The sequence below is a fragment of the Typopeltis vanoorti genome, chromosome 4 (genome assembly GCF_054136105.1).
Source record: "Typopeltis vanoorti isolate ZY-2024b chromosome 4, IOZ_Tvanoo_1.0, whole genome shotgun sequence".
NCBI lineage: Eukaryota > Metazoa > Arthropoda > Arachnida > Uropygi > Thelyphonidae > Typopeltis > Typopeltis vanoorti.
The window spans coordinates 131,461,162-131,477,067 of record NC_143552.1 but is presented as its reverse complement, the minus strand read 5'-3'; the positions used below and the strand labels follow the sequence as shown (position 1 = coordinate 131,477,067).

General features: G+C 37.3%; 1 long non-coding RNA gene across 1 annotated transcript in view; it reads left to right on the top strand.

Annotated features, from left to right (window-relative positions):
• Window positions 1-12,472: 12,472 nt before the first annotated feature.
• Window positions 12,473-15,906, top strand: part of LOC150107679 (uncharacterized) — a 57,208-nt gene continuing 53,774 nt past the window's right edge. Inside the window, exon 1 of the long non-coding RNA XR_016548215.1 lies at window positions 12,473-12,491. This is a non-coding gene — a long non-coding RNA (uncharacterized LOC150107679). The remainder of the gene's footprint in view (window positions 12,492-15,906) is intronic.

Genomic DNA, 15,906 nt, shown 5'->3' with positions numbered 1-15,906 from the left:
ATGGAAAATGACTAAAGCCCTTCACAGCGATCGCCCCAACATACATCCAATCCATGGAGAAAGAGGCATAGTCTACCGAGACGATGAGAAAGCAGAAGCCTTTGCACACGCCCTGGAGCTGCAATTTCAACCAAACTATACTCATGCAGACTTGCGCTTCATCGAAAAAAACCACAGGCAAGTACGCTGTGTACTTCATCATACCACCAGCCGTGACAACACAAGCTATACCACACCAAAAGAAATATACCAAATCATCAAGAACCTCAACAACAGAAAAGCACCAAGTCCTGATCAGATTTCAAACAAAATTATAGAAGCACTCCCTCACAAAACAATAATGCATCCAGTGGCTATCATCAACGCGATGCTAAGACTCAATTACTTCCCCACGAAATCAGAGGTTAGAATTTTTTTTTTTTTTTTTTGATGGTCGTCACTATCAGTCTTGGAAAAAGTTCGTTTATTAAATTATGTTTTGATAGCAAACTTTATGACCGATTCTCATTTATGTTGAAATTAAAGAGTTGATTATTCTGATGGATTTGAACTCTGTAATTTAGTAACATGTTGGTAGATTGGTGCGTTAACTCTCTCTAAATATCAGACAGATTATAATTTCCTTTATTATCATTATTATTGATATTTTAAGTATCTGCATTGATTTTAAGCTTAAATCCGTGTGTGGGTAATAGAATAATTAAAAATACGTTCATTCATATTAGGTTCAAGTTGCCACGGCACTCCTCCGACTTCCTCCCGACAACAGTTACTTTTGTTCAAATGGATGACTTATTTGAATTGCTGGTAAGTATATGCTAGCAATAGTTCTCTTTTTTATTTGCTGCGGACGTAATTAAAGCTATAGAACGTGTGTGTTTCCGGATGAAAAAAACCTTGCGTCTTCCGTGTTATTATTATGTGACACCTCCAGGGAGTCCAAAGACTCAGTTACAACTCTCCACCAACTACAACGAACCGCAACTACACCATCGCCATCTACCGCCTATCACCACCACCACCACCATTAATAGTATATTCGTAGGCAATCACAAATATCCATGCCCACGGCGGGATTCGAACCCGCAGCCTTTTTGGAGGTATAGCGGACACGCTAACCACTCGGCCAACCAGGCCGGCAGACCATCTAGCCGACGTTCGAATGGCAAGCGCTGATGAAGGATCTTCGCGTCCCTATAGGGGACTAGAACCCAGGTCTTTCGAACTAAAAGGTATCTTCGATATCGTCTAAGCCACGGAGGTTTGTAGTAATAAGATTGCGATTGTTCTTAAAAGTTTATTTTAAAATGAATATGAATATACCTTCAGGAAGAAAAAGAATGAAAGTAGAAATAATCCTAGAAAACGCACTGCAAAATTGCCCTTAACAGCCGTGTTAATAATCACGATGCCTGGGTAGTGTATTTATTTAGGCAATGGCAGTCTTGCTCTCCTTTGGCAGGTAAGCTTTTCATTCCAGTCCATCCTAGGTAAGAAATCTAATGAACAGCATCAATACGAAATAATAGCAACAAAATGGACAGAATTAAGAAAATTAAAAAAAATAATTATGAAATTAACTTATTGGGATATATGGTAGCCAATAATTAGTATTTCGATTTGAATTTTACCCCAGAAGAAATTGAAATAGTGGTTGTTGTTGTTGTCTTGTCCTAGAAAAAATGCCAGATTTATTAGGTGCAGTTTTCTCGATTGATGAATTTAGTTTACTTAGCATAAATTCTTCGGAGATGTCATTAGTTTGGTATGTTCTTGCTTGTTTTACTATCTTACTTGTGAGTTTATTGAGGGTCTTGTTCTCTCCGTTATACTAGAGTTTGGAGTTGTTTGAATAATTTTTTTGCCAGTGTGTTTGCCATTTCTTGATATGTTATAGCTTTTTTCCCAGCATTTATGATGAAGTTTGTTTTCTGTTGGTTCTCTTATTTTATGTTGTTGTTGTTGTCTAGGGTTCTAATAATGTTCAGTGTTAGCTGTCATTTCTTGGATCCAGGTTACTGCAACGCTCTGCCCATTTCTCTTGCTTGCAATTCCAAATTTCCTGCTGTATTTTGTGTGTAATATCTATTAATTTCTTTCTGGATTCATCAGTTTTATTCATTCTAAATTGTTCGCGGATATTATCTGTTTCTATAATCATGAATCGATATTGTGATCTTTCCAGTATGCGATCCAAGTATTTTTCCGTTTGACTCTTAGGATTGTTGCTTTGGAAGCTTTATTGATGTGTGAAACAAGGATTTCTAATTTTCTATCAAGGTTTCCAGAGACAGGTTCATCTTAACAAATGTCCTCCGCGATTTGGGTAAACCTTGTCCAGTCGGTTTTTCTGAGGCTCTGTGTCCTCCTGATTTGATGTTCTCGATCGATCTTGAAGTTTAATGTTGTAATGTCGATAGCAGATTCAGTTCCCGTAGTTTTAGAGAGATAAGTACTCTGTCCATTGTTAATTGTTATGAGTTACAAATCTCTAAAGAGGTCTTCCAATTGTTGACCTTTATGGTCTAAATAGAGGGAGCCCTACGATGGGCTTTATTTTTTTTTTATTGCATTTAGGTTACCAAGTATGATGGTTTGTATCAGTTGGAGCTTCGCTTAGCTTTTCAGTGACATCAAAATTTGTATTATCAAGGTGGTAGACGTTTGTGATTGCAATAGAATGGTTTGTTAGGTGTATTTCAACAGCGTAAGCTTCCGTTGAACTGTTATTATTTAAATACTGATTTCTGGGATCTTCGAAGGGATAGCAAGCCCGCCACTAGTTCTCTCTCTCTCTCTCTCTCTCTCTATCTTTTCTAAGAATTTTTGCATCCCTTGATACTGAATTTCATATTTTTGCTTAGTTTTTGTTTCTTGCAGGCAAGCAATATGGATATTATTGTCGTAAAGTATGTATTTAAGTTGACATCATCCATTTTTTTCTTACTATTGATATTGAGTTGCAAAATGTTATGAGTCCTCGTAGTATATTTTCCATCGGAAGCTCAGACTGCAGGCACGTCGGCTTCCCCGGAGGAGGTAGCGTTGGTTGGTTTCTTCCTATGACGATTCATTGCAAAATTGTGATATTATACAGGAATATATGAATCTTGAGTTTAATGCTTGATTGAATTTGGTTCAATCAGGCACTCATCGTCTCCTTTGGCAATAACTTCCACTCACCAACCGCTTTCCATGCAAAAAAATCATGTCGCACTCTCTTACGCACCACACCTTTATACCACTTCCAAGAATGACCTCTTGTCTCTGTTCCCTTCCCTCCTTCAATCCTTTGAAAAATATCCTCGGTATCTATTTGATAAGCACCCCTTAGCACTTTATATGTCTCAATCATATCGCCCCTCTTCCACCTACTTACTAGCGTCTGTAATCCACATTCTCTCAGCCTGTCATCATAGTCAGTATTCCGCACCTTGATATTGCTTATTATTCGTCTCTGAACTTTTCCCACTATTTGCTTCTCACCTAGGAACGCATGCGACCAAACTGATGTGCAGTAGTCCTGATTATGGTCTAGCCAAAGCCTTGTCCAACAAAATGATCACATCCTTATTTCTACTTGTCAGTGTTCTTCTTAGTATACTGGCATTTCTTTGTTTTTTTTTTTTTTTTTTTTTGTAATTTATATTATTTTTGCAATATGTCCCCTGAACTTCAATTCTTTATCCACCAATATCCCAAGATCACACGTTTCCTCCAATTTCTGCAATACAACGTCTCCAATATGATACGCATCTTTACTTTTTTAAGATCCAAAATGCATTTACTGGTGTTAAATTGATGCCCTCACTTGTCTATCCACATAGTCACTTTATTGAAATCGCTCTGAAGCACTAGAACGTCATCATTTTTAATAACTTTTACCAGTCTAGCATCATCCGCAAACACCTGAATATCAGCTTGCAGACCACTCACAATATCATTAACAAACAAACTGAATAGCAGTGGCCCCAGAACAGAACCCTGTGGGACTTTCCACTGGTAACTCTCCTCCTGAGATATGGCACCTCTATACACAACCGTTTGTTATCGATTAGAAAGTCAGTTTGCTATCCAATCAACCAACTGATTTCACAATCCTATTTGCCTTAACCCTATTTAACCTGTAATTTACTTAACCTTTGTAAAAATTTGTAAAACAAGACATCCCTTTAACAAACCCATGCTGACCTCTATAAAGAATTTTTCCCTTGTCCATCCAATCTTGTATTCCATTCCTAACCAATCTCTCCAAGATCTTAACAACCACTCCAGAAATGCAAACTGGTCTGTAATTTGAAACATCTCTTTTGCTCCCACCTTTATGCAGTGGAACAGTTTTGCCCTCTTTTCACTCATTAGGGATTGTTGAGGACACCAGACTCTCAATAAACAACCGAGTTAACGGACGTGTCAGTTCCTTAGTGCATTCTTTCATACACATGGTGAAATTCTATCTAGTCCAATAGCCTCGTTCACATTGATATGACTTAAGCAATCACAGACTTCTACCTCCTTCACCTTCAAGGAACTAGGTTGAAGTATCATTAGAATAGTATCATTACCATCACTATGAAAAACCTTAGCAAAATGATCACAACAACTCCACAATAACTTCTTCCTTGGTCATTTTTGCGTCCTCTCTATCTAGTAGAGTTATTTTTCCATAATCATTCTTTCTTTTGCTAGCTGCATAACAGAAAACTTCTCTGGGGTTTTCTTAGCTAGTCTACTCTCATAATCTAATTTTGCCTTTCTTGTTATACTTGTCACTTTTCTTGCCTGCACTTTATAGATTTCGTGCAACTGTTCACATCTTCGAAGTTTCTATTTTCTCCATAATCTTCTCTTCTTATGCAATTCGTGCTTAATTTCCCTATTCATTCGTAACGCCTATTTTGTTATCCTTTTTGATTTAGGTACACAGCCTGTTATTTCCCTCATCAAGTACTTCTTAAACATGACCCACGCCATATTAATTTCTTTTGCTTCAAGTTCTTTTTCCCATAGAACTCCTTCAAGTTGTTTTCTGAGTTTTCCATAATCTCCTTCCCTATAGTTCCACATGTGTCCTTTTACGCTGGATGCCTCTGCATGCTTTCGCACCTCCCAGGTCAGGACTACACGATCATTGTCACCAACTGGTGGCAACGTTGATATGTTAAAACAATTACGTTATCCGACGATATCACAAAATCCAGTATATTTTGCCCACGGGTTCCTCCATCACCAATTCTGTGAAATAGTGATCACTTAAGAATTCAAGAAAATCTTTTTTCCTTTCTCCCATAAGCTATTTCTTCTTCCCAATTTATATTTCTAAAATTGAAATCCCCCGTTAATGTAACGCTTTTTTTACTAGCTAAACTAATTTATCTATATATTTCTTTCTCATCTCGTTCTTTATTCCCAGGTCTTTAACAAACCCCAACTAAATCTCTCTCTCTCTCTCTCTCTCTCTCTCTCTCTCTCTCTCTCTCTCTCTCTCTCTGTAGTAACACACTTATTTCACACCAGACACTTTCAAACTACTCGTTTTACCCCCTACTTCCAGAGATCTAAATGGACACAACTCATTTGCTATCATCAGTAATACCACCCCCTCCCCTCCATTTTTATAATTTCTGTCTTCTCTAAAAATACTATATCCATCGACTTCAATGCCAGTCAAGATATCATTTCCGGTCAACCACGTTTCAGATATTCATTCCTATTATCTAAGACTGGACTGTAATAACCAATGCTATAAACTCTTCTGACTTGTTTCTTATACTTCTTGCATTGGTATATAAACAGAGGAGGATATTTTTAAGCTTTACCCTTCACTGTTCATTTTTTCCCGCCTCCCTGTCGCTGCTATTTCTGACACCTCTCCTCCTTCCTTCCCATTCTAATAACTCTCATTTCCCTGATCTAATACCCACATATTTTCATTCAACAGTAACTTCTGTAAACGTTTACTCCCATACTCATATAAATGCAGCCCATCATCTGCATGCAATTCCTTTCTCCCATCAAACTCCTACCATATATCCACTTATCCCACCCCCTCTTTTCTTACACATCCTAGCTACATTTCATTCATAAATGCCCTTCTCAATTCTCGACTATCGTATCGTATCTGGGCAGCACTGACTATCCTAGCACTTTTACTCTTAAATTTCATAGTCTCAAACATCGCCCACTTGCCACAATTTACGCTGTTTCCAAAATCATTCGTCCCAACCATTAAAATCATTTCATCTACACTCTCACCTCTCTCTCTCTCTATAGCTCTAGTCACAGACACTCTAACGTACCTCCCGGCCAACATTCTTTAAAAACATCTCCGATTTTTACTCTAAGAATCATCGAATTCCTTAGTATTATTTTCTCAACTTTTCCCTCTACCTTTTTTCTCTCCTGTCCATCCATCTCTACCGAATTCATCCTTTCCATTCCAATTCCGAAGGATCACTTATCCAATCCCCTAATCTCATTCGGTGCTGCAGTGGCTCCGAAGCGTCCCGAATCTCTATAAAATCTCGTTTTTGCACTTCCGTTCTTCACTCATCCCAGAATAAATCTCACTCTCATGCCTATGGAGGTCCTCTTCTGTTTTCTATTAAAGTTTCTCCTTTTTTATTACCTTCCTGTTAGAATCACAATTGTTCTCATGCAAGTTTCCCATGCAAGGCACCAAGGAAAGGCCTGACACTGTTGGTCTGGCAGTAGTGGATTCCCTCGGTGTAATCCCACGCTGCAGATCTGCAGAAAGAATCGGTACCAGAATCCGCGGCTGGTCATATTGATAATTTTCCCAACATCTGCTTAACAAAATTCACTAGAATTAATCCTTGACAATAAGGCCTGGACAACTTCTTCCGACTCCGAGGATTCCACCTGATATTCTCCGCAACCAAACACAGGCTCCTCCACAGCCTTAGCATTCAGCAAACCAGCGGATGACAAGGTAGAAGAAGTCACATCGCTATCATGTTCTTCAGTATGTCTTGAGTCCGATTCATTCGTGTGTGTGTGTCGAAGATTGATCACACGCCTCCATATTCCCAGCATCCAACAAGGTAGCAGGCGACCAAGTAATATCTTCTTCATATTTAGACGTAAACACAAGAAGTAATATTTATTAAATATATTGCAAATATTTCAGTTTGAAATTAACAAACTATCATCAGTGGCCTGAACAACATTTTTTACAAGGTAGAATGCAAACAATTGAATTTTTCAAAATAGTACGAGCCGCGTGATGTTAAATCGCTAATAGCGTTATGCTTCATTGAAGAAAAGGTTAATCATAAAAGTGATTATAAAATAATTATATAATTTATTATTATATAAAAATTAATGTGTTATTCGGATCAAACTTTCCATATTTCTCAACAAGGACAGACAATCATTTCGATTTAAGTTAGGGGATGAAGTAAGGCCTCAGCACTCTCTTTGAATAGGCGTTCGAATTTATAGCGACATCTATGCAGAAAGCGAGTTTTGGACCAGAGAATGCTGTGGTCTGCCTCTGTTCGTGTTGCGACAATCCAGACTTATCAGATTTGTTGGTGAAGAATATAAGATTGATATTCTTGTATTATTTTTCCTATTGAACGTCCAGGAAAGCTGGCAGTCACATGGAACTTGATATACACCAGGAAGAGACATAGTTGAGAGTTTATCTTTAGACGTGGATAGTTTATTAATGGGAATATAGGTAGTTGCTAAATCATATTTCCTCAGAATTCTTGAAACAGGCTCTGAAATGCCAGAGATGTAGGGAATTGGAACTCGACATATTGATTCTTTGTTATTTTGGTTGGGTTTGTAGGAGTCAAGACGTAGTGTGGTTCTTTCCGAGAAGCCATTACTTTCCTATGCTGTTTGATGGTAGAGAGTTCTTCCTGTAACTGATGGGAAGTTGAGCAATTAGTTCTAGCTCGTCGAATTAAACACTTGACGATTCCTGTCTTTTGAGAAGGATGATGTGCAGATCGTTGAAGAATGTATCGTCCAGTAAAAGTGGGTTTTCTATAAACTGACGCTGTTACATTACCTGATGGTGAGGAGATGAGAACAATGTCTAAAAGGATAATTTGCTGTCTTTTTCAGCTTCCATAGTGAATTTGATACGAGGGTGTACCATACTGATACGTTGGACAAACTGGACTTTCAATAGAAAAAAACAAAAAAAATACAAGAACATCAATCTTATATTCTTCACAACAAATCCGATAAGTCTGGATTGGCACAACACGGAATAGAGGCAGACCACAACATTCTCTGGTATAAAACTCGACTTTTACACAGATATCGGTATAAATTCGAACGCCTATTCAAAGAGAGGGCCTTACTTCACCGCCCTAACTTGAATAGGAATGACTGTCTATCCTTGTCAAAAATATGGGAAAGTTTGACCCGAATAACACATTTATTTTTTATATAATAATAAATTATATAAATATAAATTACATAATTATTTTATAATCACTTTTATGATTAACCTTTCCTTCAGTGAAGCACAAGGCTATTAGTGATTTAACATCACGCGGCTCGTATTATTTTGAATAATTCAGTTGTTTGCATTCTACTTTGTAAAAAATGTTGTTCAGGCCACTGATGACAGTTTGTTAATTTCAAACTGAAATATTTGGCAGCATATTTAATAAATATTACTTCTTGTGTTTATGAGTAAATAATTTATGATAAAAGTATGGCACAAGTTTCCCTCAAAACTAGTATCTTCTTCAAAATGTGGTGATTCCATTTCATCTACTTGCGATGAACCACAACCACTTTTAAATCCGCATATCGTATATCTTTCATAATTACAACAGGATGCTCACATGGATTTTCCACAAAGTTTGAAACAAGGAACTACACGTTGCAAGCACTGTTTTATGAGCTTTTAAACTTAATCCTTCGCATACTAAAGTTACATCAACAAGCGATTCACTAGAAAGCAAGCGCTTGTAAACATTGGACATATTGGCTTGATGATCATTCCACTTCAAAAGCAACTTTGTCTCCATTTTCATACCTTCTCATAAAAACTATTGGGTTGGCAAATACGTTCATTCGGTTTTTCAGACAGGAATGAAACATATTTTATTTAATATGTATAATACATACTAGTCAATTATATATTGACCCTCTTTATCAATGGCTTCTTGCCATCTGTGCACCAACTTCATTATGCCGCGTTCATAAAACTTCTGAGGTTTACTGGCGAAAAACTGATCCAGGTGTCTTTTGACAGCCTCCTCATTAGCGAAGGTTTTTCCATTCAGAGACTTCTGCAATGATCGGAATAAGTGGTAATCGGAAGGTGCCAGGTCCGGTGAATACGGAGGATGCAGCAAAACATCCCAGCCAAGAAGCAAAAATTTACTCCCTGTTGTTAACGATGTGTGGGGGCCTGGCGTTGTTGTGGTGAAAGACAGCTTCTTTCCGATTTGCCAATTCAGGACGTTTTGTGCTAATTGCACGGGCCAGTCGCGTTATCGTTCTGCCTGACGGTAAAATCTCGTAGTGGACAACACCTTTATAATCCCACCACACAGAGCATGATCTTTTTTTTTGGGGCGCAATGTTGCTTTCGAGGTTGTTTGCGGCAGTTCGCTCTTGTGCTCCCATGATCTTTTACGTACCACGTTATCGTACACGACCCATTTTTCATCTCCCGTAATCATTCGCTTCAAAAATGGTTCGTTTTCTTGGCGACGTCGCAGCAAAATCACAGATGGATATGCGAGCAGTCATATTGACCTAGTCAATTCATGCAGCACCAAACATTGAGTTTTGAAACATATCCCAGCTTGTGCAAATGGTTTTCAACGCTTGTATGGGATATGTTCAGTACTGCAGCAATTTTCGGCACTGTTTGTGACGGATTTTTGTCGACGATATCCCTCACAACACTAGAATCAACCACGGTCGGGCGACCGGCGCGAGGCCCATCACTGACATTGAAATCTCCAGAACGGAATTTGGCAAACCACTTTTGGCATATATGCGTTCTGTTAAGGCACCATCCCCATATACGCTGCATATTTTTTTATGGGCCTCCGCAGCTCGTTTGCCTTTTTTGAAATAAAAAAGTAAAATATGCCGGTAATATACGTTATTGCCTTCAATTTTTAAAAATATGTTACACACACACACACGCAACTGAAGTAGGCCGAACGAAAATTCACTGAAAGGTTATGTGAAATGTCGCCTTTCAAGTGCGCAATGACGTTGCGGGGTAGCGCAATAATAGCGACAGGCGAAGCGGCGTAAACTTGTACTAACGCATAAACCGAACGAACTTATTTGCCAACCCAATAACTTATAATGTAATTAAACTATTATGCATGATCATTAAGGTAATGTGTAAATGAGAGAAATACAAAAAATAATAATAATAGCATCAGCAGGATGGAAGTAGCAGAGACGATAATGCTTAGGTGGATGTGCGGTGGGACCAGAAAGGATCGTCTGAGAAATGACTATGTCAGGGGAACAGTGAAAGTTACGAACTTAGGAGCGAAAATACAGGAGGCAAGGTTGAGATGGTTTGGTCATGTGATGAGGAGGGAGGACGAATATGTGGGAAGAAGGGTCATGCAGATGGATGTGCAAGGAAGGAGAAAGCGTGGGCGGCCAAAGAAGAGATGGAGGGTGCTGGTAGAAGTAGACTTGAGGATGAAGAACTTGGATGTGGTGACAGCCCAAGACAGGAGGATGTGGAGGAGACCCATCATCAACAGTGACCCCACTTAAGTGGGAGAAGCTGCAGAAGAAGAAGAAGAAGAAGAAGAGAGATACAAGATTAGGCCTAACAACAACCATCCAATACTTCCGTTTCTGATACTATATCAAATACAAACCAATAAATAATAAAATTATATCCACACAATTTTACACATACAAATTCAAAAATATCTAGCACAAAAATTACATCTGCAACTCTAAAGAAGCATCCAAATGGATACAAAACATTTATAAAGTAACATTTTTCAATTTAAAAGGAAGTACGCTAAAAACCAGCCTAAAGTTACTATACATGAAACAATAACGTACTACATCCACTGCCACAATAACGAAATCTTAGGCTTAATAACAACGATTCATACTTACAAACCGATACTATACCAAATACAAAAATACTCAACACAAAAATATACACACTTAACTTCCAATGAGCATCTAACTGAGAGTTACACACTTATAAAGTGCATCCTTTCAATTTAAAGAGGTGCACACTAAAAACCAGCTTTCAGCACTGCTCCGCCATGCCGCCACTATACTAAATACAAGTACTGTATTTATACAAATTACAAAAAAAAAAAAAGACCCACACAAAAAGGCAAGCACACATTTAACCTGAAAGCAGCATCTTACTAAGAATTATACCTTACAAAATAACATCATATCAGTCTTTCCAAGATTCATCTCTGTAGGCCACTCTCAGACTCGAGTCGTTTCCAGTCAAGGGGCAAGGTTCATGTTTAATTCTTTAAACCTGCTAAATCAGATTTAAAGAATTAAACATGAAGATTAAACTAATGGTCGCTTTTATTCCACGACACACTAGTTTGGGTCTTGATCTGCTTTGCTTGTTTTGTTCGTTCTCCGCAGGAGCTACACAGCGTCATTGAGGCTTCACTTTACGGATTTCTCTTTCCAATGATTCTCAGATACTCGGGAAAACCAATCAAAGTGCAAGTTGACGTCATAGCCAACACATTGCGCTTACTCGCCATTAACAGTCCGTTTCTTATTACAGCGGCTGCATGGAAGTTTTTTCCATTTTGAGAGTAATATTTGTGCTTTGATAGTGTGACAGTCTTATAGTGAAAGAATTCTAACAGAATGAATCGTAGTAGAATGAAAATCAGTAAGTCATACCTGAAGTTAGTTGTCTCTTAGTCCGTATATTCCCGAGAAGCCTCTGCGGGGAAAAGGGACGACGGGTTCGAAGGTCAAATATGCGGTCACTTCGAAGGTCACCTCTTAAACGTTTTATGTACAAAAGGAGCTTTGCATATCAATATCACAATATCACTTTGCATATCCCAATAATCGAAGGACATTCATAAAATCGCAAATGTTCCGTTATATTCTCAGTATTTTTTTATAAAAAGTTGAACTTTGCCTTCCTTAAGTTACTGTCCGAAGTTAATAATATAAAGAAATTTAATAAAAGTCGTGATCATTTACAATATACGGTAATTGCAACTTATCAAGGAGCACAAAATTCACAGGTCTGTTTCATACAGGAAGTTGTGGCATACACTGCTAACATAAATAACAATCTGCCAACATGTATTGGCGGCCCGGTTGGCCGAGTGGTAGTTCTCCTCTAACCCTCATAAAGTGCACACGTGTTTTCTGGTGCTCCCTAGTGTTAGTGACCTACGTGACCCTTACCCCGACCTTCAAACTTCAGGCCACAGAGGAAGACCGAAGGTCAACTGTCACCTCGCAGACTAATGCGAAGGTTAAACCAAGAAGAAACCGTAAGTAGCTCTTTGTTTCAACCCACTCGAGATATGCATAGCATTATGAATGAAACTGTCGTCCTCTGAGCAATTCAGGTATAGGCTTTTTATGTCCTGTTCCTGCTCTGCAGATGAAGTTGATCTTTTCACCTTCGACCCTGGACGTCCGCGGTCTCTTCTTCCTGTAGGTTTATATTTATTTGCTAATTTGGAAATCCTGATGTTATTCATCCTTTCTGTGTAGTGTAAGCTGGTATTCTTCTATTTCTTGTATGACGTTTTTTTGTATCTAATCGTTCTCTTATTTCTGTGTTTTTCTTTTTATCTAATCTAGTGAGTTTTATTATTTGTTTCTGAATCCAAGTTTCACTTCCAAATTTGAGAGATGGTTTAGAGGGTCATATTATGTAATCTTAATTGATTCTCTTTAGTCATTTGCTTTCCAAAATTTCTTTTAATTATGCCATTCATTCATTGTAAATTTGTAGTCTTCCTTCCAATTGTGAATCAGTATTATTGAATTGCAAATTCAATAATACTGATTATATTTCCTAAGAATTTGAATTCAGTAACTTGTTCTATTATTTTATTGTTAAGCACATAACTTCGACCTTTTAAGTAGTATTTTCACACATTGCCATAGTTTTTGTTTAAGAGATTTTCATTTTCATTTTTTTTTTTTTTTTGCTATTTCATTTAGATGGTTAGTTGCAATTTGGAGTTTATCTTCTGAATTTGAAATTAGTACTTGATCATCTGCATAAAGTATCATATTTAGCTGTATATTATTTGTTAGTTTAACTCCATCTTTGACAGTTGTTTTCCATTCTTTTAGGATTCTGTTTATATAAATGTTGAATAGGATTGCGGATAAGCCACAACCTTGTCTTCTCCTTTATTTATAGTTATATAGTTATAGGCGCTGATAATGTTCCATCTGCAAATTTGATGCAAATTCTTGTTTCTCTGTATACACTTTTTATTGCATTAATTAATTGAGGAGGTATTTTGTCATCTTGCAATATTTTCCAGAGTAGATTTCTGTTCAAGTTATCATACGCCTTTTCGTAGTCAATAAATAGAAGAAAAGTGGGCAGATTAATTTCTTTTTTTTCCTATGACCTGTTGCATTGTGAAAGGGGCATCTGTGCATCCTCTCCCTCTTCTAAAACCACACTGTTCTCTTCTAAATAATTTTCTGTATATTTAATTAGTCTGTCCTTTAAAATGTTTGCATATGGTTTAGATGCTGTTGTTAAGAGAGTAATGCCTCTGTAATTTCAGATTTGTCCTTGGGACCTTTTTATTTTGTGAATATTTATTACATAAATATTCACAGTATTTCTCCCATAAAGTTTAAGTAGGTTTTCTTTTAAGCTATTGTCTGCATATTTAAAGGGCTCAACGCATATTCCAATCAGGCCTGGGCTTTTTCTATTTCTTCAGTTTTTAAATTCTTTTTCTAATTCTTCCATTGCTATTTCTTCTGTACTTTCCTGTGCATTGATATCTTCAATTCTGTGAGTTTTGTTATTGGTTTGTATTTCTTGTTTTTCGTTCCAAAATGTTTTATAGTGTTCTATCCAATCCGCTTTGAAAATTAGATTATTTCTTAATTGGTCATTTTCCGCTGTTTGTAGTTGCCTGAAAATTTTAAAATCTATTCTTCGTGGTCCAGTGATATCCTGTTCAAATGATTTAACATACTTACTCCAATCTTCTCTGCGAATACTTCCGGAAAGCTTTCAGACTTCAGCCCGTAGCTTCTTATATTGTATATAAGAGTTTTCTTATATTGTACATAAGCAGTGTTTTTATTCTGCAGATAGATTTTGAAAGCCTGTTTTTTTCCTTTCGATTAATTCCTTTAAGTCATCATTCCAAGTTCTGAGCCATTTTTTTTTTTTTTTTGCTTTTGTTTTTCCTTGATTTGCATGCTAAACTTTCTTTTGCTGCTTTTAGTATGGTTTTCTTTATATTTTTCCAGTCAGTTTCAATATTGTTTGCGGTTTTATTTCATCCCTTATTCTGCTTTTATATAAGTTTCTAACACTCTCCTGTTCTAGGAGGTGAATATTAAACTGTTTATTAGCTGTTGATTCTTTATCTTTTGGAGTATGTGGCTCTCTTTATGAATTCAAATCTGCTTTCAGCTAACACGTGATCATTCTCAATTTCGCTCCTTCTAAAAACCCTTGTATCCTTGATATTATTATTTAGTTTGTTATTAATAATAATGTAATCCATTACTGATTTAGTTCCACTTGCTTCCCATGTGTACTTGGTATATTTTTATGCCTGAAGAAAGTATCGCTAATTTTTAGACTGTCAAATATGCAGAAATCTCTTCATAAAATCCCATTGGTATTGATTACTGATTCTCCCTCTGATCCAATGCATCCTGTTATTGGGTTACTTCCCATTCTAGCGTTGAAATCTCCCATCAAGAGTTTTATCGATGGGAAAATATTGAATGTTTGATTCAAAGTTTTCATTCTAACTTTGATTATTCTTTCTGATACCCAAGTATAATCCGAAATAATCTTCCTGAATTTGAGATCCTTTCCTTTTCTCTTTTGTCTCAGTTATTGCTGCTATTTCTATTTTTTTAGTTCTCTGTTTAGCTCGTCAATTTTGTGTGTGATTCCACGGACATTCCAAGAAGTTATTTTTAATTTTTCAAAGAGTTTTTTCCTGTCCATTAGAGGGGTCATTTCCGATTAAATTCATCCTATTTTTCTTCTTCAGCGTTTTGCGAGTATTGTAATTGTAAATTTCCCCTGAATAAGCTACCAACCTTTCGCAGGGGTGAGTTGGGGGGTGGGGCTGACACCTCAAGGCCTCCAAACCTGCCTTCTGGGAGGGAAAGCAGTCTCCCACTGTGTGAGATGAAAGCAAATAGTAAAATAGCAAAGATTCACCCCCTAGCCCGCGTCTACTCCAATAGCATTGGGAGAAGGAGTAAGAGGAACAACAAGAAAGAAAGAAGAATAGGGACCAGTCTACATATAATATGCAGATGTATATTACATGAAGTAAGGCACAGTCAAGCAACAGGTACCTCGGGATTGCCGCTCCCGTACTCGCTAAAGTGAGCGCTTGAGAGAAAAAAAAAGTAACTGTAACTGAACCTAAGTTATATAGTGAAAGAAAATCGTTCTGAAGTTTATAACACGCAGGACCTGTTAAAATCGCTAAACTTACCACAGGAAATGGACTGGTCTAAAACTGTAATTCTCAAATGTGATGCAAAATGCAGACCTTACACCGATGAGGACATAATTAAAAGTCTTATTATTATTATTATAATTATTTATTACGTGACACCTCCAGGGAGTCTAAGGACTCATCGGGGAGGGCGCCTACTCTACAACTCGCTGTCTCCACCACTCAATCCACTCAACGAACTGCAAGTACCATCATCATCTACACC